The sequence below is a fragment of the Oncorhynchus keta genome, chromosome 27 (genome assembly GCF_023373465.1).
Source record: "Oncorhynchus keta strain PuntledgeMale-10-30-2019 chromosome 27, Oket_V2, whole genome shotgun sequence".
In the NCBI taxonomy this organism is placed as follows: Eukaryota; Metazoa; Chordata; class Actinopteri; order Salmoniformes; family Salmonidae; genus Oncorhynchus; species Oncorhynchus keta.
In genome coordinates, this window is record NC_068447.1 from 798,675 (window position 1) to 822,515 (window position 23,841).

Genomic DNA, 23,841 nt, shown 5'->3' on the forward strand with positions numbered 1-23,841 from the left:
TGTTGTCTCCTGGTGGTTATAACATGGTTATAACATTTAGCTGCTGTGGCCCTGGCTGTGTTGATGTTGTCTCCTGGTGGTTATAACATGGTTATAACATTTAGCTGCTATGGCCCTGGCTGTGTTGATGTTGTCTCCTGATGGTTATAACATGGTTATAACATTTAGCGGCTATGGCCCTGGCTGTGTTGATGTTGTCTCCTGGTGGTTATAACATTTAGCTGCTATGGCCCTGGCTGTGTTGATGTTGTCTCCTGGTGGTTATAACATGGTTATAACATTTAGCGGCTATGGCCCTGGCTGTGTTGATGTTGTCTGCTGGTGGTTATAACATTTAGCTGCTGTGGCCCTGGCTGTGTTGATGTTGTCTCCTGGTGGTTATAACATGGTTATAACATTTAGCTGCTGTGGCCCTGGCTGTGTTGATGTTGTCTCCTGGTGGTTATAACATGGTTATAACATTTAGCAGCTATGGCCCTGGCTGTGTTGATGTTGTCTCCTGGTGGTCATAACATTTAGCTGCTATGGCCCTGGCTGTGTTGATGTTGTCTCCTGGTGGTTATAACATGGTTATAACATTTAGCGGCTATGGCCCTGGCTGTGTTGATGTTGTCTCCTGGTGGTTATAAATGGTTATTTTAGCTGCTATGGCCCTGGCTGTGTTGATGTTGTCTCCTGGTGGTTATAACATTTAGCTGCTGTGGCCCTGGCTGTGTTGATGTTGTCTCCTGGTGGTTATAACATGGTTAACATTTAGCTGCTGTGGCCCTGGCTGTGTTGATGTTGTCTCCTGGTGGTTATAACATGGTTATAACATTTAGCTGCTATGGCCCTGGCTGTGTTGATGTTGTCTCCTGATGGTTATAACATGGTTATAACATTTAGCTGCTATGGCCCTGGCTATGGCCCTGGCTGGTGTTGATGTTGTCTCCTGGTGGTTATAACATTTAGCTGCTATGGCCCTGGCTGTGTTGATGTTGTCTCCTGGTGGTTATAACATGGTTATAACATTTAGCGGCTATGGCCCTGGCTGTGTTGATGTTGTCTGCTGGTGGTTATAACATTTAGCTGCTGTGGCCCTGGCTGTGTTGATGTTGTCTCCTGGTGGTTATAACATGGTTATAACATTTAGCTGCTATGGCCCTGGCTGTGTTGATGTTGTCTCCTGGTGGTTATAACATGGTTATAACATTTAGCGGCTATGGCCCTGGCTGTGTTGATGTTGTCTCCTGGTGGTTTATAACATTTAGCTGCTTTGGCCCTGGCTGTGTTGATGTTGTCTCCTGGTGGTTATAACATGGTTATAACATTTAGCGGCTATGGCCCTGGCTGTGTTGATGTTGTCTCCTGGTGGTTATAACATGGTTATAACATTTAGCGGCTATGGCCCTGGCTGTGTTGATGTTGTCTCCTGGTGGTTATAACATTTATAACATTTAGCGGCTATGGCCCTGGCTGTGTTGATGTTGTCTCCTGGTGGTTATAACATTTAGCTGCTATGGCCCTGGCTGTGTTGATGTTGTCTCCTGGTGGTTATAACATTTAGCTGCTATGGCCCTGGCTGTGTTGATGTTGTCTCCTGGTGGTTATAACATGGTTATAACATTTAGCGGCTATGGCCCTGGCTGTGTTGATGTTGTCTCCTGGTGGTTATAACATGGTTATAACATTTAGCTGCTATGGCCCTGGCTGTGTTGATGTTGTCTCCTGGTGGTTATAACATGGTTATAACATTTAGCTGCTATGGCCCTGGCTGTGTTGATGTTGTCTCCTGGTGGTTATAACATTTTAGCTGGCTATGGCCCTGGCTGTGTTGATGTTGTCTCCTGGTGGTTATAACATGGTTATAACATTTAGCGGCTATGGCCCTGGCTGTGTTGATGTTGTCTCCTGGTGGTTATAAGATTTAGCTGCTATGGCCCTGGCTGTGTTGATGTTGTCTCCTGGTGGTTATAACATTTAGCTGCTATGGACCTGGCTGTGTTGATGTTGTCTCCTGGTGGTTATAACATTTAGCTGCTATGGCCCTGGCTGTGTTGATGTTGTCTCCTGGTGGTTATAACATTTAGCGGCTATGGCCCTGGCTGTGTTGATGTTGTCTCCTGGTGGTTATAACATGGTTATAACATTTAGCGGCTATGGCCCTGGCTGTGTTGATGTTGTCTCGTGGTGGTTATAACATGGTTATAACATTTAGCTGCTATGGCCCTGGCTGTGTTGATGTTGTCTCCTGGTGGTTATAACATTTAGCTGCTATGGCCCTGGCTGTGTTGATGTTGTCTCGTGGTGGTTATAACATGGTTATAACATTTAGGTTATGGCCCTGGCTGTGTTGATGTTGTCTCCTGGTGGTTATAACATTTAGCTGCTTTGGCCCTGGCTGTGTTGATGTTGTCTCCTGGTGGTTATAACATGGTTATAACATTTAGCGGCTATGGCCCTGGCTGTGTTGATGTTGTCTCCTGGTGGTTATAACATTTAGCTGCTATGGCCCTGGCTGTGTTGATGTTGTCTCCTGGTGGTTATAACATTTAGCTGCTATGGCCCTGGCTGTGTTGATGTTGTCTCCTGGTGGTTATAACATGGTTATAACATTTAGCGGCTATGGCCCTGGCTGTGTTGATGTTGTCTCCTGGTGGTTATAACATTTAGCTGCTATGGCCCTGGCTGTGTTGATGTTGTCTCCTGGTGGTTATAACATTTAGCTGCTGTGGCCCTGGCTGTGTTGATGTTGTCTCCTGGTGGTTATAACATGGTTATAACATTTAGCGGCTATGGCCCTGGCTGTGTTGATGTTGTCTCCTGGTGGTTATAACATGGTTATAACATTTAGCGGCTATGGCCCTGGCTGTGTTGATGTTGTCTCCTGGTGGTTATAACATGGTCATAACATTTAGCTGCTGTGGCCCTGGCTGTGTTGATGTTGTCTCCTGGTGGTTATAACATTTAGCTGCTGTGGCCCTGGCTGTGTTGATGTTGTCTCCTGGTGGTTATAACATGGTTATAACATTTAGCTGCTATGGCCCTGGCTGTGTTGATGTTGTCTCCTGGTGGTTATAACATGGTTATAACATTTAGCGGCTATGGCCCTGGCTGTGTTGATGTTGTCTCCTGGTGGTTATAACATGGTTATAACATTTAGCGGCTATGGCCCTGGCTGTGTTGATGTTGTCTCCTGGTGGTTATAACATTTAGCTGCTGTGGCCCTGGCTGTGTTGATGTTGTCTCCTGGTGGTTATAACATGGTCATAACATTTAGCTGCTGTGGCCCTGGCTGTGTTGATGTTGTCTCCTGGTGGTTATAACATGGTTATAACATTTAGCAGCTATGGCCCTGGCTGTGTTGATGTTGTCTTCTGGTGGTTATAACATTTTAGCTGCTATGGCCCTGGCTGTGTTGATGTTGTCTCCTGGTGGTTATAACATGGTTATAACATTTAGCGGCTATGGCCCTGGCTGTGTTGATGTTGTCTCCTGGTGGTTATAAAATTTAGCTGCTATGGCCCTGGCTGTGTTGATGTTGTCTCCTGGTGGTTATAACATGGTTATAACATTTAGCGGCTATGACCCTGGCTGTGTTGATGTTGTCTCCTGGTGGTTATAACATTTAGCTGCTATGGCCCTGGCTGTGTTGATGTTGTCTCCTGGTGGTTATAACATTTAGCTGCTGTGGCCCTGGCTGTGTTGATGTTGTCTCCTGGTGGTTATAACATGGTCATAACATTTAGCTGCTGTGGCCCTGGCTGTGTTGATGTTGTCTCCTGGTGGTTATAACATGGTTATAACATTTAGCTGCTATGGCCCTGGCTGTGTTGATGTTGTCTCCTGATGGTTATAACATGGTTATAACATTTAGCGGCTATGGCCCTGGCTGTGTTGATGTTGTCTCCTGGTGGTTATAACATTTAGCTGCTATGGCCCTGGCTGTGTTGATGTTGTCTCCTGGTGGTTATAACATGGTTATAACATTTAGCGGCTATGGCCCTGGCTGTGTTGATGTTGTCTCCTGGTGGTTATAACATTTAGCTGCTGTGGCCCTGGCTGTGTTGATGTTGTCTCCTGGTGGTTATAACATGGTTATAACATTTAGCTGCTATGGCCCTGGCTGTGTTGATGTTGTCTCCTGGTGGTTATAACATGGTTATAACATTTAGCGCTATGGCCCTGGCTGTGTTGATGTTGTCTCCTGGTGTTTATAACATTTAGCTGCTATGGCCCTGGCTGTGTTGATGTTGTCTCCTGGTGGTTATAACATGGTTATAACATTTAGCTGCTATGGCCCTGGCTGTGTTGATGTTGTCTCCTGGTGGTTATAACATGGTTATAACATTTAGCGGCTATGGCCCTGGCTGTGTTGATGTTGTCTCCTGGTGGTTATAACATTTAGCATTTAGCTGTGGCCCTGGCTGTGTTGATGTTGTCTCCTGGTGGTTATAACATGGTTATAACATTTAGCTGCTATGGCCCTGGCTGTGTTGATGTTGTCTCCTGGTGGTTATAACATGGTTATAACATTTAGCGGCTATGGCCCTGGCTGTGTTGATGTTGTCTCCTGGTGGTTATAACATTTAGCTGCTGCTATGGCCCTGGCTGTGTTGATGTTGTCTCCTGGTGGTTATAACATGGTTAACATTTAGCTGCTGTGGCCCTGGCTGTGTTGATGTTGTCTCCTGGTGGTTATAACATGGTTATAACATTTAGCAGCTATGGCCCTGGCTGTGTTGATGTTGTCTTCTGGTGGTTATAACATTTAGCTGCTGTGGCCCTGGCTGTGTTGATGTTGTCTCCTGGTGGTTATAACATGGTTATAACATTTAGCGGCTATGGCCCTGGCTGTGTTGATGTTGTCTCCTGGTGGTTATAACATTTAGCGGCTATGGCCCTGGCTGTGTTGATGTTGTCTCCTGGTGGTTATAACATTTAGCTGCTGCTGTTGTCTCCTGGTGGTTATAACATTTAGCTGCTATGGCCCTGGCTGTGTTGATGTTGTCTCCTGGTGGTTATAACATGGTTATAACATTTAGCTGCTATGGCCCTGGCTGTGTTGATGTTGTCTCCTGGTGGTTATAACATGGTTATAACATTTAGCTGCTATGGCCCTGGCTGTGTTGATGTTGTCTCCTGGTGGTTATAACATGGTTATAACATTTAGCTGCTATGGCCCTGGCTGTGTTGATGTTGTCTCCTGGTGGTTATAACATTTAGCTGCTATGGCCCTGGCTGTGTTGATGTTGTCTCCTGGTGGTTATAACATGGTTATAACATTTAGCAGCTATGGCCCTGGCTGTGTTGATGTTGTCTCCTGGTGGTTATAACATTTAGCTGCTGTGGCCCTGGCTGTGTTGATGTTGTCTCCTGGTGGTTATAACATGGTTATAACATTTAGCTGCTATGGCCCTGGCTGTGTTGATGTTGTCTCCTGGTGGTTATAACATGGTTATAACATTTAGCGGCTATGGCCCTGGCTGTGTTGATGTTGTCTCCTGGTGGTTATAACATTTACATTTAGCTGCTTTGGCCCTGGCTGTGTTGATGTTGTCTCCTGGTGGTTATAACATGGTTATAACATTTAGCTGCTATGGCCCTGGCTGTGTTGATGTTGTCTCCTGGTGGTTATAAGATTTAGCTGCTATGGCCCTGGCTGTGTTGATGTTGTCTCCTGGTGGTTATAACATTTAGCGGCTATGGCCCTGGCTGTGTTGATGTTGTCTCCTGGTGGTTATAACATTTAGCTGCTATGGCCCTGGCTGTGTTGATGTTGTCTCCTGGTGGTTATCACATTTAGCTGCTATGGCCCTGGCTGTGTTGATGTTGTCTCCTGGTGGTTATAACATGGTTATAACATTTAGCTGCTATGGCCCTGGCTGTGTTGATGTTGTCTCTTGGTGGTTATAACATGGTTATAACATTTAGCGGCTATGGCCCTGGCTGTGTTGATGTTGTCTCCTGGTGGTTATAACATTGAGCTGCTATGGCCCTGGCGTTGTTGATGTTGTCTCCTGGTGGTTATCACATGGTTATAACATTTAGCTGCTATGGCCCTGGCTGTGTTGATGTTGTCTCCTGGTGGTTATAACATTTAGCTGCTGTGGCCCTGGCTGTGTTGATGTTGTCTCCTGGTGGTTATAACATGGTTATAACATTTAGCAGCTATGGCCCTGGCTGTGTTGATGTTGTCTCTTGGTGGTTATAACATGGTTATAACATTTAGCTGCTATGGCCCTGGCTGTGTTGATGTTGTCTCCTGGTGGTTATAACATTTAGCTGCTATGGCCCTGGCTGTGTTGATGTTGTCTCCTGGTGGTTATAACATGGTTATAACATTTAGCGGCTATGGCCCTGGCTGTGTTGATGTTGTCTCCTGGTGGTTATAACATTTAGCTGCTATGGCCCTGGCTGTGTTGATGTTGTCTCCTGGTGGTTATAACATGGTTATAACATTTAGCTGCTGTGGCCCTGGCTGTGTTGATGTTGTCTCCTGGTGGTTATAACATGGTTATAACATTTAGCTGCTATGGCCCTGGCTGTGTTGATGTTGTCTCCTGGTGGTTATAACATTTAGCTGCTGTGGCCCTGGCTGTGTTGATGTTGTCTCCTGGTGGTTATAACATTTAGCTGCTATGGCCCTGGCTGTGTTGATGTTGTCTCCTGGTGGTTATAACATTTAGCTGCTGTGGCCCTGGCTGTGTTGATGTTGTCTCCTGGTGGTTATAACATTTAGCTGCTGTGGCCCTGGCTGTGTTGATGTTGTCTCCTGGTGGTTATAACATGGTTATAACATTTAGCTGCTATGGCCCTGGCTGTGTTGATGTTGTCTCCTGGTGGTTATAACATTTAGCTGCTGTGGCCCTGGCTGTGTTGATGTTGTCTCCTGGTGGTTATAACATGGTTATAACATTTAGCGGCTATGGCCCTGGCTGTGTTGATGTTGTCTCCTGGTGGTTATAACATTTAGCTGCTATGGCCCTGGCTGTGTTGATGTTGTCCTGGTGGTTATAACATTTAGCTGCTGTGGCCCTGGCTGTGTTGATGTTGTCTCCTGGTGGTTATAACATGGTTATAACATTTAGCTGCTGTGGCCCTGGCTGTGTTGATGTTGTCTCCTGGTGGTTATAACATGGTTATAACATTTAGCTGCTATGGCCCTGGCTGTGTTGATGTTGTCTCCTGATGGTTATAACATGGTTATAACATTTAGCGGCTATGGCCCTGGCTGTGTTGATGTTGTCTCCTGGTGGTTATAACATTTAGCTGCTATGGCCCTGGCTGTGTTGATGTTGTCTCCTGGTGGTTATAACATGGTTATAACATTTAGCGCTGCTATGGCCCTGGCTGTGTTGATGTTGTCTCCTGGTGGTTATAACATTTAGCTGCTGCTGGCCCTGGCTGTGTTGATGTTGTCTCCTGGTGGTTATAACATGGTTATAACATTTAGCTGCTATGGCCCTGGCTGTGTTGATGTTGTCTCCTGGTGGTTATAACATGGTTATTATAACATTTAGCGGCTATGGCCCTGGCTGTGTTGATGTTGTCTCCTGGTGGTTATAACATATAACATTTAGCTGCTATGGCCCTGGCTGTGTTGATGTTGTCTCCTGGTGGTTATAACATGGTTATAAACATTTAGCTGCTATGGCCCTGGCTGTGTTGATGTTGTCTCCTGGTGGTTATAACATTTAGCTGCTATGGCCCTGGCTGTGTTGATGTTGTCTCCTGGTGGTTATAACATTTAGCTGCTATGGATGGCTGTGTTGATGTTGTCTCCTGGTGGTTATAACATTTAGCTGCTATGGCCCTGGCTGTGTTGATGTTGTCTCCTGGTGGTTATAACATTTAGCTGCTATGGCCCTGGCTGTGTTGATGTTGTCTCCTGGTGGTTATAACATGGTTATAACATTTAGCGGCTATGGCCCTGGCTGTGTTGATGTTGTCTCCTGGTGGTTATAACATGGTTATAACATTTAGCGGCTATGGCCCTGGCTGTGTTGATGTTGTCTCTGGTGGTTATAACATTTAGCTGCTATGGCCCTGGCTGTGTTGATGTTGTCTCCTGGTGGTTATAACATGGTTATAACATTTAGCGGCTATGGCCCTGGCTGTGTTGATGTTGTCTCCTGGTGGTTATAACATTTAGCTGCTGGCTGTGGCCCTGGCTGTGTTGATGTTGTCTCCTGGTGGTTATAACATGGTTATAACATTTAGCGGCTATGGCCCTGGCTGTGTTGATGTTGTCTCCTGGTGGTTATAACATGGTTATAACATTTAGCTGCTATGGCCCTGGCTGTGTTGATGTTGTCTCCTGGTGGTTATAACATTTATAACATTTAGCTGCTATGGCCCTGGCTGTGTTGATGTTGTCTCCTGGTGGTTATAACATGGTTATAACATTTAGCGGCTATGGCCCTGGCTGTGTTGATGTTGTCTCCTGGTGGTTATAACATTTAGCTTTAGCTGCTGGCCCTGGCTGTGTTGATGTTGTCTCCTGGTGGTTATAACATGGTCATAACATTTAGCTGCTGTGGCCCTGGCTGTGTTGATGTTGTCTCCTGGTGGTTATAACATGGTTATAACATTTAGCTGCTATGGCCCTGGCTGTGTTGATGTTGTCTCCTGGTGGTCATAACATTTAGCTGCTGTGGCCCTGGCTGTGTTGATGTTGTCTCCTGGTGGTTATAACATGGTTATAACATTTAGCGGCTATGGCCCTGGCTGTGTTGATGTTGTCTCCTGGTGGTTATAACATTTAGCTGCTATGGCCCTGGCTGTGTTGATGTTGTCTCCTGGTGGTTATAACATTTAGCTGCTGTGGCCCTGGCTGTGTTGATGTTGTCTCCTGGTGGTTATAACATGGTTATAACATTTAGCTGCTATGGCCCTGGCTGTGTTGATGTTGTCTCCTGGTGGTTATAACATGGTTATAACATTTAGCTGCTATGGCCCTGGCTGTGTTGATGTTGTCTCCTGGTGGTTATAACATGGTTATAACATTTAGCGGCCCTATGGCCCTGGCTGTGTTGATGTTGTCTCCTGGTGGTTATAACATTTAGCTGCTATGGCCCTGGCTGTGTTGATGTTGTCTCCTGGTGGTTATAACATGGTTATAACATTTAGCGGCTATGGCCCTGGCTGTGTTGATGTTGTCTCCTGGTGGTTATAACATTTAGCTGCTATGGCCCTGGCTGTGTTGATGTTGTCTCCTGGTGGTTATAACATGGTTATAACATTTAGCTGCTATGGCCCTGGCTGTGTTGATGTTGTCTCCTGGTGGTTATAACATGGTTATAACATTTAGCGGCTATGGCCCTGGCTGTGTTGATGTTGTCTCCTGGTGGTTATAACATTTAGCTGCTTGGCCCTGGCTGTGTTGATGTTGTCTCCTGGTGGTTATAACATGGTTATAACATTTAGCGGCTATGGCCCTGGCTGTGTTGATGTTGTCTCCTGGTGGTTATAACATGGTTATAACATTTAGCTATGGCCCTGGCTGTGTTGATGTTGTCTCCTGGTGGTTTAACATGGTTATAACATTTAGCTGCTATGGCCCTGGCTGTGTTGATGTTGTCTCCTGGTGGTTATAACATGGTTATAACATTTAGCTGCTATGGCCCTGGCTGTGTTGATGTTGTCTCCTGGTGGTTATAACATGGTTATAACATTTAGCTGCTATGGCCCTGGCTGTGTTGATGTTGTCTCCTGGTGGTTATAACATTTAGCTGCTGTGGCCCTGGCTGTGTTGATGTTGTCTCCTGGTGGTTATAACATGGTTATAACATTTAGCTGCTGTGGCCCTGGCTGTGTTGATGTTGTCTCCTGGTGGTTATAACATGGTTATAACATTTAGCTGCTATGGCCCTGGCTGTGTTGATGTTGTCTCCTGGTGGTTATAACATTTAGCTGCTATGGCCCTGGCTGTGTTGATGTTGTCTCCTGGTGGTTATAACATGGTTATAACATTTAGCGGCTATGGCCCTGGCTGTGTTGATGTTGTCTCCTGGTGGTTATAAAATTTAGCTGCTATGGCCCTGGCTGTGTTGATGTTGTCTCCTGGTGGTTATAACATGGTTATAACATTTAGCGGCTATGGCCCTGGCTGTGTTGATGTTGTCTCCTGGTGGTTATAACATTTAGCTGCTATGGCCCTGGCTGTGTTGATGTTGTCTCCTGGTGGTTATAACATTTAGCTGCTATGGCCCTGGCTGTGTTGATGTTGTCTCCTGGTGGTTATAACATGGTTATAACATTTAGCTGCTGTGGCCCTGGCTGTGTTGATGTTGTCTCCTGGTGGTTATAACATGGTTATAACATTTAGCTGCTATGGCCCTGGCTGTGTTGATGTTGTCTCCTGGTGGTTATAACATTTAGCTGCTGTGGCCCTGGCTGTGTTGATGTTGTCTCCTGGTGGTTATAACATGGTTATAACATTTATAACATTTAGCTGCTATGGCCCTGGCTGTGTTGATGTTGTCTCCTGGTGGTTATAACATTTAGCTGCTATGGCCCTGGCTGTGTTGATGTTGTCTCCTGGTGGTTATAACATTTAGCTGCTGTGGCCCTGGCTGTGTTGATGTTGTCTCCTGGTGGTTATAACATGGTTATAACATTTAGCTGCTGTGGCCCTGGCTGTGTTGATGTTGTCTCCTGGTGGTTATAACATGGTTATAACATTTAGCTGCTATGGCCCTGGCTGTGTTGATGTTGTCTCCTGGCTGGTTATAACATGGTTATAACATTTAGCTGCTATGGCCCTGGCTGTGTTGATGTTGTCTCCTGGTGGTTATAACATTTAGCTGCTATGGCCCTGGCTGTGTTGATGTTGTCTCCTGGTGGTTATAACATGGTTATAACATTTAGCGGCTATGGCCCTGGCTGTGTTGATGTTGTCTCCTGGTGGTTATAACATTTATAACTGCTGCTGGCCCTGGCTGTGTTGATGTTGTCTCCTGGTGGTTATAACATGGTTATAACATTTAGCTGCTATGGCCCTGGCTGTGTTGATGTTGTCTCCTGGTGGTTATAACATGGTTATAACATTTAGCTGCTATGGCCCTGGCTGTGTTGATGTTGTCTCCTGGTGGTTATATAACATTTAGCTGCTATGGCCCTGGCTGTGTTGATGTTGTCTCCTGGTGGTTATAACATGGTTATAACATTTAGCGGCTATGGCCCTGGCTGTGTTGATGTTGTCTCCTGGTGGTTATAACATTTAGCTGCTATGGCCCTGGCTGTGTTGATGTTGTCTCCTGGTGGTTATAACATTTATAACTTTAGCTGCTATGGCCCTGGCTGTGTTGATGTTGTCTCCTGGTGGTTATAACATTTAGCTGCTATGGCCCTGGCTGTGTTGATGTTGTCTCCTGGTGGTTATAACATTTAGCTGGCTATGGCCCTGGCTGTGTTGATGTTGTCTCCTGGTGGTTATAACATGGTTATAACATTTAGCTGCTATGGCCCTGGCTGTGTTGATGTTGTCTCTTGGTGGTTATAACATGGTTATAACATTTAGCTGCTATGGCCCTGGCTGTGTTGATGTTGTCTCCTGGTGGTTATAACATTTAGCTGCTATGGCCCTGGCTGTGTTGATGTTGTCTCCTGGTGGTTATAACATGGTTATAACATTTAGCGGCTATGGCCCTGGCTGTGTTGATGTTGTCTCCTGGTGGTTATAACATTTAGCTGCTATGGCCCTGGCTGGCCCTGGCTGTGTTGATGTTGTCTCCTGGTGGTTATAACATGGTTATAACATTTAGCGGCTATGGCCCTGGCTGTGTTGATGTTGTCTCCTGGTGGTTATAACATGGTTATAACATTTAGCGGCTATGGCCCTGGCTGTGTTGATGTTGTCTCCTGGTGGTTATAACATTTAGCTGCTATGGCCCTGGCTGTGTTGATGTTGTCTCCTGGTGGTTATAACATGGTTATAACATTTAGCGGCTATGGCCCTGGCTGTGTTGATGTTGTCTCCTGGTGGTTATAACATTTAGCTGCTGTGGCCCTGGCTGTGTTGATGTTGTCTCCTGGTGGTTATAACATGGTTAACATTTAGCTGCTATGGCCCTGGCTGTGTTGATGTTGTCTCCTGGTGGTTATAACATGGTTATAACATTTAGCTGCTATGGCCCTGGCTGTGTTGATGTTGTCTCCTGGTGGTTATAACATTTAGCTGCTGTGGCCCTGGCTGTGTTGATGTTGTCTCCTGGTGGTTATAACATGGTTATAACATTTAGCTGCTATGGCCCTGGCTGTGTTGATGTTGTCTCCTGGTGGTTATAAAATTTAGCTGCTATGGCCCTGGCTGTGTTGATGTTGTCTCCTGGTGGTTATAACATTTAGCTGCTATGGCCCTGGCTGTGTTGATGTTGTCTCCTGGTGGTTATAACATGGTTATAACATTTAGCTGCTATGGCCCTGGCTGTGTTGATGTTGTCTCCTGGTGGTTATAACATGGTTATAACATTTAGCTGCTATGGCCCTGGCTGTGTTGATGTTGTCTCCTGGTGGTTATAACATTTAGCATGGCCCTGGCTGTGTTGATGCTCCTGGTGGTTATAACATGGTCATAACATTTAGCTGCTGGCCCTGGCTGTGTTGATGTTGTCTCTCCTGGTGGTTATAACATTTAGCTGCTGTGGCCCTGGCTGTGTTGATGTTGTCTCCTGGTGGTTATAACATGGTTATAACATTTAGCTGCTATGGCCCTGGCTGTGTTGATGTTGTCTCCTGGTGGTTATAACATGGTTATAACATTTAGCGGCTATGGCCCTGGCTGTGTTGATGTTGTCTCCTGGTGGTTATAACATGGTTATAACATTTAGCGGCTATGGCCCTGGCTGTGTTGATGTTGTCTCCTGGTGGTTATAACATTTAGCTGCTGTGGCCCTGGCTGTGTTGATGTTGTCTCCTGGTGGTTATAACATGGTTATAACATTTAGCTGCTGTGGCCCTGGCTGTGTTGATGTTGTCTCCTGGTGGTTATAACATGGTTATAACATTTAGCAGCTATGGCCCTGGCTGTGTTGATGTTGTCTCCTGGTGGTTATAACATTTAGCTGCTATGGCCCTGGCTGTGTTGATGTTGTCTCCTGGTGGTTATAACATGGTTATAACATTTAGCGGCTATGGCCCTGGCTGTGTTGATGGCTGTGTTGATGTTGTCTCCTGGTGGTTATAACATTTAGCTGCTATGGCCCTGGCTGTGTTGATGTTGTCTCCTGGTGGTTATAACATGGTTATAACATTTAGCGGCTATGGCCCTGGCTGTGTTGATGTTGTCTCCTGGTGGTTATAACATTTAGCTGCTATGGCCCTGGCTGTGTTGATGTTGTCTCCTGGTGGTTATAACATTTAGCTGCTGTGGCTCTGGCTGTGTTGATGTTGTCTCCTGGTGGTTATAACATGGTCATAACATTTAGCTGCTGTGGCCCTGGCTGTGTTGATGTTGTCTCCTGGTGGTTATAACATGGTTATAACATTTAGCTGCTATGGCCCTGGCTGTGTTGATGTTGTCTCCTGGTGGTTATAACATGGTTATAACATTTAGCGGCTATGGCCCTGGCTGTGTTGATGTTGTCTCCTGGTGGTTATAACATTTAGCTGCTATGGCCCTGGCTGTGTTGATGTTGTCTCCTGGTGGTTATAACATGGTTATAACATTTAGCGGCTATGGCCCTGGCTGTGTTGATGTTGTCTCCTGGTGGTTATAACATTTAGCTGCTATGGCCCTGGCTGTGTTGATGTTGTCTCCTGGTGGTTATAACATGGTTATAACATTTAGCTGCTATGGCCCTGGCTGTGTTGATGTTGTCTCCTGGTGGTTATCACATGGTTATAACATTTAGCAGCTATGGCCCAGGCTGTGTTGATGTTGTCTCCTGGTGGTTATCACATTTAGCTGCTATGGCCCTGGCTGTGTTGATGTTGTCTCCTGGTGGTTATAACATGGTTATAACATTTAGCTGCTATGGCCCTGGCTGTGTTGATGTTGTCTCCTGGTGGTTATAACATGGTTATAACATTTAGCTGCTATGGCCCTGGCTGTGTTGATGTTGTCTCCTGGTGGTTATAACATTTAGCTGCTATGGCCCTGGCTGTGTTGATGTTGTCTCCTGGTGGTTATAACATGGTTATAACATTTAGCTGCTATGGCCCTGGCTGTGTTGATGTTGTCTCCTGGTGGTTATAACATGGTTATAACATTTAGCAGCTATGGCCCAGGCTGTGTTGATGTTGTCTCCTGGTGGTTATAACATTTAGCTGCTGTGGCCCTGGCTGTGTTGATGTTGTCTCCTGGTGGTTATAACATGGTTATAACATTTAGCTGCTGTGGCCCTGGCTGTGTTGATGTTGTCTCCTGGTGGTTATAACATGGTTATAACATTTAGCTATGGCCCTGGCTGTGTTGATGTTGTCTCCTGGTGGTTATAACATTTAGCTGCTATGGCCCTGGCTGTGTTGATGTTGTCTCCTGGTGGTTATAACATGGTTATAACATTTAGCTGCTATGGCCCTGGCTGTGTTGATGTTGTCTCCTGGTGGTTATAACATTTAGCTGCTATGGCCCTGGCTGTGTTGATGTTGTCTCCTGGTGGTTATAACATGGTTATAACATTTAGCGGCTATGGCCCTGGCTGTGTTGATGTTGTCTCCTGGTGGTTATAACATTTAGCTGCTATGGCCCTGGCTGTGTTGATGTTGTCTCCTGGTGGTTATAACATGTTGTTCCTGGTGGTTATAACATTTAGCTGCTATGGCCCTGGCTGTGTTGATGTTGTCTCCTGGTGGTTATAACATTTATAACATTTAGCTATGGCCCTGGCTGTGTTGATGTTGTCTCCTGGTGGTTATAACATGGTTGTGTTGATAATAACATTTAACATTTAGGCTATGGCCCTGGCTGTGTTGATGTTGTCTCCTGGTGGTTATAACATGGTTATAACATTTAGCTGCTATGGCCCTGGCTGTGTTGATGTTGTCTCCTGGTGGTTATAACATTTAGCTGCTATGGCCCTGGCTGTGTTGATGTTGTCTCCTGGTGGTTATAACATGGTTATAACATTTAGCGGCTATGGCCCTGGCTGTGTTGATGTTGTCTCCTGGTGGTTATAACATTTAGCTGCTATGGCCCTGGCTGTGTTGATGTTGTCTCCTGGTGGTTATAACATGGTTATAACATTTAGCTGCTATGGCCCTGGCTGTGTTGATGTTGTCTCCTGGTGGTTATAACATTTAGCTGCTATGGCCCTGGCTGTGTTGATGTTGTCTCCTGGTGGTTATAACATGGTTATAACATTTAGCTGCTATGGCCCTGGCTGTGTTGATGTTGTCTCCTGGTGGTTATAACATGGTTATAACATTTAGCTGCTATGGCCCTGGCTGTGTTGATGTTGTCTCCTGGTGGTTATAACATGGTTATAACATTTAGCTATGGCCCTGGCTGTGTTGATGTTGTCTCCTGGTGGTTATAACATTTAGCTGCTTTGGCCCTGGCTGTGTTGATGTTGTCTCCTGGTGGTTATAACATGGTTATAACATTTAGCTGCTATGGCCCTGGCTGTGTTGATGTTGTCTCCTGGTGGGTTATAACATGGTTATAACATTTAGCGGCTATGGCCCTGGCTGTGTTGATGTTGTCTCCTGGTGGTTATAACATTTTTAGCTGCTATGGCCCTGGCTGTGTTGATGTTGTCTCCTGGTGGTTATAACATGGTTATAACATTTAGCTGGCTATGGCCCTGGCTGTGTTGATGTTGTCTCCTGGTGGTTATAACATGGTTATAACATTTAGCGGCTATGGCCCTGGCTGTGTTGATGTTGTCTCCTGGTGGTTATAACATTTAGCTGCTGTGGCCCTGGCTGTGTTGATGTTGTCTCCTGGTGGTTATAACATGGTTATAACATTTAGCTGCTATGGCCCTGGCTGTGTTGATGTTGTCTCCTGGTGGTTATAACATGGTTATAACATTTAGCTATGGCCCTGGCTGTGTTGATGTTGTCTCCTGGTGGTTATAACATTTAGCTGCTATGGCCCTGGCTGTGTTGATGTTGTCTCCTGGTGGTTATAACATGGTTATAACATTTAGCGGCTATGGCCCTGGCTGTGTTGATGTTGTCTCCTGGTGGTTATAACATTTAGCTGCTATGGCCCTGGCTGTGTTGATGTTGTCTCCTGGTGGTTATAACATGGTTATAACATTTAGCTGCTATGGCCCTGGCTGTGTTGATGTTGTCTCCTGGTGGTTATAACATTTAGCTGCTATGGCCCTGGCTGTGTTGATGTTGTCTCCTGGTGGTTATAACATTTAGCTGCTATGGCCCTGGCTGTGTTGATGTTGTCTCCTGGTGGTTATAACATGGTTATAACATTTAGCTGCTATGGCCCTGGCTGTGTTGATGTTGTCTCCTGGTGGTTATAACATTTAGCTGCTATGGCCCTGGCTGTGTTGATGTTGTCTCCTGGTGGTTATAACATGGTTATAACATTTAGCTGCTATGGCCCTGGCTGTGTTGATGTTGTCTCCTGGTGGTTATAACATGGTTATAACATTTAGCTGCTATGGCCCTGGCTGTGTTGATGTTGTCTCCTGGTGGTTATAACATTTAGCTGCTATGGCCCTGGCTGTGTTGATGTTGTCTCCTGGTGGTTATAACATGGTTATAACATTTAGCTGCTATGGCCCTGGCTGTGTTGATGTTGTCTCCTGGTGGTTATAACATTTAGCTGCTATGGCCCTGGCTGTGTTGATGTTGTCTCCTGGTGGTTATAACATTTATAACATTTAGCTATGGCCCTGGCTGTGTTGATGTTGTCTCCTGGTGGTTATAACATTTAGCTGCTATGGCCCTGGCTGTGTTGATGTTGTCTCCTGGTGGTTATAACATGGTTATAACATTTAGCTGCTATGGCCCTGGCTGTGTTGATGTTGTCTCCTGGTGGTTATAACATGGTTATAACATTTAGCTGCTATGGCCCTGGCTGTGTTGATGTTGTCTCCTGGTGGTTATAACATTTAGCTGCTATGGCCCTGGCTGTGTTGATGTTGTCTCCTGGTGGTTATAACATTTAGCTGCTATGGCCCTGGCTGTGTTGATGTTGTCTCCTGGTGGTTATAACATGGTTATAACATTTAGCTGCTATGGCCCTGGCTGTGTTGATGTTGTCTCCTGGTGGTTATAACATGGTTATAACATTTAGCTGCTATGGCCCTGGCTGTGTTGATGTTGTCTCCTGGTGGTTATAACATGGTTATAACATTTAGCTGCTATGGCCCTGGCTGTGTTGATGTTGTCTCCTGGTGGTTATAACATTTAGCTGCTATGGCCCTGGCTGTGTTGATGTTGTCTCCTGGTGGTTATAACATTTATAACATTTAGCTGCTATGGCCCTGGCTGTGTTGATGTTGTCTCCTGGTGGTTATAACATGGTTATAAACATTTAGCTGCTATGGCCCTGGCTGTGTTGATGTTGTCTCCTGGTGGTTATAACATGGTTATAACATTTAGCTATGGCCCTGGCTGTGTTGATGTTGTCTCCTGGTGGTTATAACATTTAGCTGCTGTGGCCCTGGCTGTGTTGATGTTGTCTCCTGGTGGTTATAACATGTATAACATTTAGCTGCTGTGGCCCTGGCTGTGTTGATGTTGTCTCCTGGTGGTTATAACATGGTTATAACATTTAGCTGCTATGGCCCTGGCTGTGTTGATGTTGTCTCCTGGTGGTCATAACATTTAGCTGCTATGGCCCTGGCTGTGTTGATGTTGTCTCCTGGTGGTTATAACATGGTTATAACATTTAGCTGCTATGGCCCTGGCTGTGTTGATGTTGTCTCCTGGTGGTTATAACATTTAGCTGCTATGGCCCTGGCTGTGTTGATGTTGTCTCCTGGTGGTTATAACATGGTTATAACATTTAGCTGCTATGGCCCTGGCTGTGTTGATGTTGTCTCCTGGTGGTTATAACATTTAGCTGCTATGGCCCTATAACATTTAGCTGCTATGGCCCTGGCTGTGTTGATGTTGTCTCCTGGTGGTTATGACATTTAGCTGCTGTGGCCCTGGCTGTGTTGATGTTGTCTCCTGGTGGTTATAACATGGTTATAACATTTAGCTGCTGTGGCCCTGGCTGTGTTGATGTTGTCTCCTGGTGGTTATAACATGGTTATAACATTTAGCTGCTATGGCCCTGGCTGTGTTGATGTTGTCTCCTGGTGGTTATAACATGGTTATAACATTTAGCTGCTATGGCCCTGGCTGTGTTGATGTTGTCTCCTGGTGGTTATAACATTTAGCTGCTATGGCCCTGGCTGTGTTGATGTTGTCTCCTGGTGGTTATAACATGGTTATAACATTTAGCTGCTATGGCCCTGGCTGTGTTGATGTTGTCTCCTGGTGGTTATAACATTTATAACATTTAGCTGCTATGGCCCTGGCTGTGTTGATGTTGTCTCCTGGTGGTTATAACATGGTTATAACATTTAGCTGCTATGGCCCTGGCTGTGTTGATGTTGTCTCCTGGGTTATAACATGGTTATAACATTTAGCGGCTATGGCCCTGGCTGTGTTGATGTTGTCTCCTGGTGGTTATAACATTTAGCTGCTATGGCCCTGGCTGTGTTGATGTTGTCTCCTGGTGGTTATAACATGGTTATAACATTTAGCTGCTATGGCCCTGGCTGTGTTGATGTTGTCTCCTGGTGGTTATAACATTTTTAGCTGCTATGGCCCTGGCTGTGTTGATGTTGTCTCCTGGTGGTTATAACATTTAGCTGATATGGCCCTGGCTGTGTTGTTGTTGTCTCCTGGTGGTTATAACATGGTTATAACATTTAGCTGCTATGGCCCTGGCTGTGTTGATGTTGTCTCCTGGTGGTTATAACATGGTTATAACATTTAGCTGCTATGGCCCTGGCTGTGTTGATGTTGTCTCCTGGTGGTTATAACATTTAGCTGCTATGGTCCTGGCTGTGTTGATGTTGTCTCCTGGTGGTTATAACATGGTTATAACATTTAGCTGCTATGGCCCTGGCTGTGTTGATGTTGTCTCCTGGTGGTTATAACATTTAGCTTTAGCTATGGCCCTGGCTGTGTTGATGTTGTCTCCTGGTGGTTATAACATTTAGCTGCTATGGCCCTGGCTGTGTTGATGTTGTCTCCTGGTGGTTATAACATGGTTATAACATTTAGCTGCTATGGCCCTGGCTGTGTTGATGTTGTCTCCTGGTGGTTATAACATTTAGCTGCTATGGCCCTGGCTGTGTTGATGTTGTCTCCTGTCATTTAGCTGCTATGGCCCTGGCTGGTTATTGATGTTGTCTCCTGGTTATAACATTTAGCTGCTATGGCCCTGGCTGTGTTGATGTTGTCTCCTGGTGGTTATAACATTTAGCTGCTATGGCCCTGGCTGTGTTGATGTTGTCTCCTGGTGGTTATAACATTTATAACATTTAGCTATGGCCCTGGCTGTGTTGATGTTGTCTCCTGGTGGTTATAACATGGTTATAACATTTAGCGGCTATGGCCCTGGCTGTGTTGATGTTGTCTCCTGGTGGTTATAACATTTAGCTGCTTTGGCCCTGGCTGTGTTGATGTTGTCTCCTGGTGGTTATAACATTTAGCTGCTATGGCCCTGGCTGTGTTGATGTTGTCTCCTGGTGGTTATAACATGGTTATAACATTTAGCTGCTATGGCCCTGGCTGTGTTGATGTTGTCTCCTGGTGGTTATAACATGGTTATAACATTTAGCTGCTATGGCCCTGGCTGTGTTGATGTTGTCTCCTGGTGGTTATAACATGGTTATAACATTTAGCTGCTATGGCCCTGGCTGTGTTGATGTTGTCTCCTGGTGGTTATAACATGGTTATAACATTTAGCTGCTATGGCCCTGGCTGTGTTGATGTTGTCTCCTGGTGGTTATAACATTTAGCTGCTATGGCCCTGGCTGTGTTGATGTTGTCTCCTGGTGGTTATAACATTTATAACATTTAGCTATGGCCCTGGCTGTGTTGATGTTGTCTCCTGGTGGTTATAACATTTAGCTTTAGCTATGGCTATGGCCCTGGCTGTGTGTGATGTTGTCTCCTGGTGGTTATAACATGGTTATAACATTTAGCTGCTATGGCCCTGGCTGTGTTGATGTTGTCTCCTGGTGGTTATAACATGGTTATAACATTTAGCTGCTATGGCCCTGGCTGTGTTGATGTTGTCTCCTGGTGGTTATAACATTTAGCTGCTATGGCCCCCTGGCTGTGTTGATGTTGTCTCCTGGTGGTTATAACATTTATAACATTTAGCTGCTATGGCCCTGGCTGTGTTGATGTTGTCTCCTGGTGGTTATAACATTTAGCTGCTATGGCCCTGGCTGTGTTGATGTTGTCTCCTGGTGGTTTATAACATTTAGCTGCTATGGCCCTGGCTGTGTTGATGTTGTCTCCTGGTGGTTATAACATGGTTATAACATTTAGCTGCTATGGCCCTGGCTGTGTTGATGTTGTCTCCTGGTGGTTATAACATGGTTATAACATTTAGCTGCTATGGCCCTGGCTGTGTTGATGTTGTCTCCTGGTGGTTATAACATTTAGCTGCTATGGCCCTGGCTGTGTTGATGTTGTCTCCTGGTGGTTATAACATTTAGCTGCTATGGCCCTGTGTTGATGTTGTCTGGTGGTTGATGTTGTGCTATGGCCCTGGCTGTGGTGTTGTAACATGGTTATAACATTTAGCTGCTATGGCCCTGGCTGTGTTGATGTTGTCTCCTGGTGGTTATAACATTTAGCTGCTATGGCCCTGGCTGTGTTGATGTTGTCTCCTGGTGGTTATAACATGGTTATAACATTTAGCTGGCTATGGCCCTGGCTGTGTTGATGTTGTCTCCTGGTGGTTATAACATGGTTATAACATTTAGCTGCTATGGCCCTGGCTGTGTTGATGTTGTCTCCTGGTGGTTATAACATTTAGCTGCTGTGTTGATGGCCCTGGCTGTGTTGATGTTGTCTCCTGGTGGTTATAACATGGTTATAACATTTAGCTGGCTATGGCCCTGGCTGTGTTGATGTTGTCTCCTGGTGGTTATAACATTTAGCTGCTATGGCCCTGGCTGTGTTGATGTTGTCTCCTGGTGGTTATGGTTATAACATTTAGCTGCTATGGCCCTGGCTGTGTTGATGTTGTCTCCTGGTGGTTATAACATGGTTATAACATTTAGCTGCTATGGCCCTGGCTGTGTTGATGTTGTCTCCTGGTGGTTATAACATTTAGCTGCTATGGCCCTGGCTGTGTTGATGTTGTCTCCTGGTGGTTATAACATGGTTATAACATTTAGCTGCTATGGCCCTGGCTGTGTTGATGTTGTCTCCTGGTGGTTATAACATTTAGCTGCTATGGCCCTGGCTGTGTTGATGTTGTCTCCTGGTGGTTATAACATGGTTATAACATTTAGCTGCTATGGCCCTGGCTGTGTTGATGTTGTCTCCTGGTGGTTATAACATTTAGCTGCTATGGTCCTGGCTGTGTTGATGTTGTCTCCTGGTGGTTATAACATTTAGCTGCTATGGCCCTGGCTGTGTTGATGTTGTCTCCTGGTGGTTATAACTGGCTGTGTTGATGTTGTCTCCTGGTGGTTATAACATGGTTATAACATTTAGCTGCTATGGCCCTGGCTGTGTTGATGTTGTCTCCTGGTGGTTATAACATTTAGCTGCTATGGCCCTGGCTGTGTTGATGTTGTCTCCTGGTGGTCATAACATTTAGCTGCTATGGCCCTGGCTGTGTTGATGTTGTCTCCTGGTGGTTATAACATGGTTATAACATTTAGCTGCTATGGCCCTGGCTGTGTTGATGTTGTCTCCTGGTGGTCATAACATTTAGCTGCTATGGCCCTGGCTGTGTTGATGTTGTCTCCTGGTGGTTATAACATGGTTATAACATTTAGCTGCTATGGCCCTGGCTGTGTTGATGTTGTCTCCTGGTGGTTATAACATTTAGCTGCTATGGCCCTGGCTGTGTTGATGTTGTCTCCTGGTGGTTATAACATTTATAACATTTAGCTGCTATGGCCCTGGCTGTGTTGATGTTGTCTCCTGGTGGTCATAACATTTAGCTGCTGTGGCCCTGGCTGTGTTGATGTTGTCTCCTGGTGGTTATAACATGGTTATAACATTTAGCTGCTATGGCCCTGGCTGTGTTGATGTTGTCTCCTGGTGGTTATAACATTTAGCTGCTATGGCCCTGGCTGTGTTGATGTTGTCTCCTGGTGGTTATAACATTTAGCTGCTATGGCCCTGGCTGTGTTGATGTTGTCTCCTGGTGGTTATAACATTTAGCTGCTATGGCCCTGGCTGTGTTGATGTTGTCTCCTGGTGGTTATAACATGGTTATAACATTTAGCATTTAGCTATGGCCCTGGCTGTGTTGATGTTGTCTCCTGGTGGTTATAACATTTAGCTGCTATGGCCCTGGCTGTGGTGATGTTGTCTCCTGGTGGTTATAACATTTAGCTGCTATGGCCCTGGCTGTGTTGATGTTGTCTCCTGGTGGTTATAACATTTAGCTGCTATGGCCCTGGCTGTGTTGATGTTGTCTCCTGGTGGTTATAACATGGTCATAACATTTAGCTGCTGTGGGTGATGCCAGCTACACACACACACGGTCCTAACAGACATCTATGTTAACCCTTTCAGTCATTTAGCAGAGCGACTTCGAGGAGCAACTAGGGTTAAGTGCCTTGCTCAAGGGCACATCTACAGACTGTTCACATAGTCGGCTCAGGGATACGAACCAGCGAACTTTCAGTGACTTGCCTCTTCACCGCCGTAATATAATAGTTTCAACACATTTTAACAGAGTTACACATAATACATTATAAACTGGATGGTTCGAGCCTTGAATGCTGATTGGCTGACAGCCTTGGTATATCAGACTGTGTACCATGGGTATGACAAACATTTATTTTTTTACTGTTCGAATTAAATCCTCTGGGATTAGTGGTCTACGGCCAATATGCCACGGCTAAGGGCTGTACTCCGCGTTGCGTCGTACGTTAGAATAGGTCATAGCCGTGGTATATTGTCTATATACCACACCCCCTCGGGCCTCATGGCTTAAATATACCATAAAAACAAATACATGCCTGTTTTAATAGCCAGGCCTGTTTAAATAGCAAGGCCTGTTTTAATAGCCAGGCCTGTTTAAATAGCAAGGCCTGTTTAAATAGCCAGGCCTGTTTTAATAGCCAGGCCTGTTTTAATAGCCAGGCCTGTTTTAATAGCCAGGCCTGTTTTAATAGCAAGGCCTGTTTTAATAGCCAGGCCTGTTTTAATAGCAAGGCCTGTTTTAATAGCCAGGCCTGTTTTAATAGCCAGGCCTGTTTTAATAGCCAGGCCTGTTTTAATAGCCAGGCCTGTTTAAATAGCCAGGCCTGTTTTAATAGCCAGGCCTGTTTTAATAGCCAGGCCTGTTTTAATAGCCAGGCCTGTTTAAATAGCAAGGCCTGTTTTAATAGCAAGGCCTGTTTTAATAGCAAGGCCTGTTTTAATAGCCAGGCCTGTTTTAATAGCAAGGCCTGTTTTAATAGCCAGGCCTGTTTTAATAGCGAAGCCTATTTTAATAGCCAGGCCTGTTTTAATAGCCAGGCCTATTTTAATAGCCAGGCCTGTTTCAATAGCCAGGCCTGTTTCAATAGCCAGGCCTGTTTCATTAGCCAGGCCTGTTTTAATAGCCAGGCCTGTTTCAATAGCCAGGCATCGTCCTGTTTCAAATAAACACCTGGTCTAAAAGTATTGTTTACGAGGTTACCATGGACACAGCTCTGATATTACCACAATCATGCGCATTAAAATATTTTTGTTTCATTA

At 45.4% G+C, this 23,841-nt stretch overlaps 1 protein-coding gene across 3 annotated transcripts in view; it reads right to left on the minus strand.

Moving 5' to 3' along the window:
* The window catches only part of LOC118374750 (plasma membrane calcium-transporting ATPase 3-like), a 189,391-nt gene that overhangs the window by 54,873 nt on the left and 110,677 nt on the right, over nucleotides 1–23,841 (minus strand). The window lies entirely within an intron of this gene.